This window comes from Amblyomma maculatum, chromosome 2 (assembly GCF_055883805.1).
Source record: "Amblyomma maculatum isolate TAMU_Amacu chromosome 2, ASM5588380v1, whole genome shotgun sequence".
Taxonomy (NCBI): domain Eukaryota; kingdom Metazoa; phylum Arthropoda; class Arachnida; order Ixodida; family Ixodidae; genus Amblyomma; species Amblyomma maculatum.
The window spans coordinates 97,171,511-97,175,148 of record NC_139345.1 but is presented as its reverse complement, the minus strand read 5'-3'; positions in this window follow the sequence as shown (position 1 = coordinate 97,175,148).

Sequence of the window (3,638 nt, the reverse complement as noted above, 5' to 3'; positions counted from 1 at the left end):
CAAACAGACCAAACGCAGTTCCATCAATTTTCTCTCACCGACCTGTCCTCAAGTAAAGGAAGCCTCCTCGACAGAGACATGAACCTCGCGCTGATAGTAGTCAGTTATTTCTGTGGCTTGCTCTTTTCCCACCTCCATTTATGAGAAAACAAGAACGTATAAGAATTAAAAGTCAATGTATAGTTGTCTCGTCAGATATTATGAGATAATAGAGATATGGCTGACAACGTAAGTCAATGAAAATTGAAGTATATCAATGGGTCATGGGACGGCATCAGATTAAATAGTGATGGTTATGAATAGTGACAGGTAATGATGGTGACTGTTACGGATAATAATAGTAAATTATAGTAATGGGCCCGGATAGTGAGGTGATAGTGTTCGCTGCGGATAGTGACAGTTACAATAGGTCTCTGGCATTAGTAGATATAGTGATATATAGGATAGCGATAGTTAATGAATTGGCAGTTATATGCTTTCTCATTTCCGCACGTTGAAGACCTATGTGCACCTTGTAATTTTTTTTATTTCATTGTTGCGTTCAATGAAATCAAGCTCTTTTACACAGCGCATGAAACCACAGCATGCTTGCCCCAGAACTTCAGTGTATCGGCAATAGGGCCCACCACTTCTCCCAGTGTACCCTGCTGTCTTTTAAGCACACGCGAAGTCAGTGAGGGGCCACGTACTCATAAAATTATTTAATTCCTCCATCAGCATCATATCAAGACTGCCGTGGCAAACCTGTTCCTTGCCTCGAAGCAGCAAGGAACAGCTCAAAATTTGATTTTATACAAAATTAACTAATGAACGCAGATTATCGCGGATCGCTAACTAGCACAATGCCATTACACTTGGCCTAAGCTTTCCAACGGTATACGGTTCGGTGTTGCAGCTAAAATTTAGATTTTAATTGCAATTTACTAAATATCAATTAATTTTGCCCAGTAATTGATTGAAATACATGTACAATTAACCAATAATCCAATCTCATGGTTGATCACGTGACATATACTATGCTTAGAGAGATAGCTTGACAGTAGCGAAATAGACTAAGTCCTGCTTTAACCTTCTCTAATCTTGAAGTTCAAAGCACCAGCCTGGATCGTTTTCTGAAGTTTTACCGCGGTGACAGATTTCAAGCTCTAAAAAAAACAAACCCAAAGTCAGAGGCAGTACTAGATTAAGTGCACAAAGTAAAACCTTATCATGAGACTTAAAAAGTGTCTGTAGCACAGAACTCGCCAGAAAGCTTTGTTTATCAGTATTCCCCATTCAAACAGTTCTAAGAAGAAACCAATCAATTCATGAACTTTACTATCGGCATTCTCAATGCTTTTCTCGCAATTTTTCAAAAATGTTGTGCACTCCTGGAGCGCAGACCTGGCCCAAAAGGTCGCGCTTCACTCACTGCTGCGGCCGGCCGGCGGGCGTCAGGGGGAAAAAGCGTGTCGTGCTCAGCGCTCGCCGCCGACGCGCGATGAGAATCGAGGAGGAAAGCGCGGCGCGGAGGAGAGTGTCGCTACTTTCTCACTAAAGCCCCTTGATAGTTCTCACTAAGGCTCCTCCATTTTAAAAAATGGAGGAGCCTTAGTTCTCACTGCGCAGGTACGCCGCGCTGCGGAGTGGGCCCCGAACAATCGCGGTCTGGCGCCCGCGAATCCCAAAACTACCGCAGCGTCCCTCACTGCTGACGCGTCTCAAGTTACAGATTTAAGTATTACCTTGGGCGAGCATCATGTGTGTTGGCAATACTCGCCTCGAGCACGGAAGGAGCTGCTGCATTATTCCTCGGCTCATTCAAAGATTGTGAAACGCGCTATTATTACTAACAAGTGAGTTTCTGTTAGTAGTTTTGACGAGTTAAGTGCTAGAATCCCTGGGCAACTTTACCATAGTATCTTGCTAGCGTAACTTTACCAATATTTTCAGAAATTCATGCTTTGGCTGTTCTTGCCAGTCAGGCACGCTCACACTAGCGGGAAAACGCGCAACGCTGGACGTTCTCCGCGCGCCGCTTCCCGCAGAAACCGGTTTTTTTCCCGCAGGCTGACTTGTTTGACGTTCCGCGGAGCGATGGGGTCGGGAGCTATTTTTCCCGTCCCGCAGAACGGAGTAGCCAATCGGAGCGGAGCGCAGACCGTGACGTCAGTACAAGTTCAATGACTCCCGGCGGCGGCTGTGCGGGCGACGGGAGCATCGCTGGTGTCGCTTGAGTAGCCCGCTCACTTGTGCACGAGAAAAGCGCGTGCTTTCCCTTCGCTCTTGTCACGTGACTACTCTTTCTCGCTCCGCTCGCCTTCGCCTCCTCTACATTCCACGACAAACGCAGCGGGAAAACGGGCGTAGTGTGAGCGTCCTTCCGAGGAGCTGCGACGCTGCGGCGCCATGAACGTTGCGCCGCTGCGGGAAGTTTCCCGCTAGTGTGAGCCTGGCTAAGTGAACGCAAACTGAACGCTTTTATGTCACTAGATACGCACTTCCGGAGTGTAGTTGCGCCGAAAGGAGGGGGGGGGGGGGGGGGGGGGGTTCTGAGGCTTTGAGCGGAAGTGCTTCCAACCAATCACAGAGCGTTCCGAACTGACCGCAAACTGAATGCGTCTGCATGTCCCAAAGTGACTGAGGCTATGAGAGGCGCCGTAGTGGAGGGCTCCAGAAATTTCGACCGCCTGGGTATAGTACCTAGAAACTATATTCTAGGCACTTAATCTGGGATTTTTTAACATGCACTGACATCGCACAGCGTACACCTGCTTGAGATACGTCTGCATACGCGGTGGCTTTCATGTGTACACATGTGTATTTAAAATACGCAAACGCGGTGTTATTATTCGTTGCAGTGCTGAAAGGAGGAGGTTAGTTGGTTGGTTGGTTTGTGGGGTTTAATGTCCCAAAGCAATTCGGGCTATGAGAGACGCCGTAGTGGAGGACTCCGGAAATTTCGACCACATGGGGTTCTTTACCGTGCACTGACATCGAAGGAGGTTAGTAGCATTTAAAAAATTCACCTTACCCATCCACAGCAAGTGGGGTGGGCGCTCTGCAGAGCCCACCTGATACTACCGCATGCGGTAGTATCGGGATTCGCGGGCGCTGCCCATTTCCTGACACGCAGTTTTCCAACTACCTCTTAACTAAGAAAATTTGACAATGTTCTGGATCAGCTGCCCTAGCGTTCGTAACGGACACCGCTAATTCTCTCAGCGCGCTTCAGAGTGTTTTAACTTGAGTCTTCTTCATCACTATCGCACTGCATATCGTGTCAATGAGCGCACAAGACAGAGCTGGACAAAGCAACTTCGCATCCCCAAGTGGTAACGGTGGTCCAGCTCAAATTATCCTCGCAACCATGCTCGCAACCTCGTGACGTCGTACCTTGTAGTGCTGTGGTGCCATGTGTGGTGCTATAGTGGTGCTGTCACCAGGCAAAAGTTCGAAACTGGAACTAGAGAACAATGAAAGCTTTATCAGCACTTTCTGGCTTTAAAAGCTATATATATATAAAGTTTTGTTTTCAAAAAATGAAGTATTGAAGCACAAAATTTATGCTTGAAGCCATAGAGTTAATTTTGGTACCCGAACATGAAACAACCGTCTGTAGTGCTCCTATCGCATGCCGTCATCGCTATCGACGAATG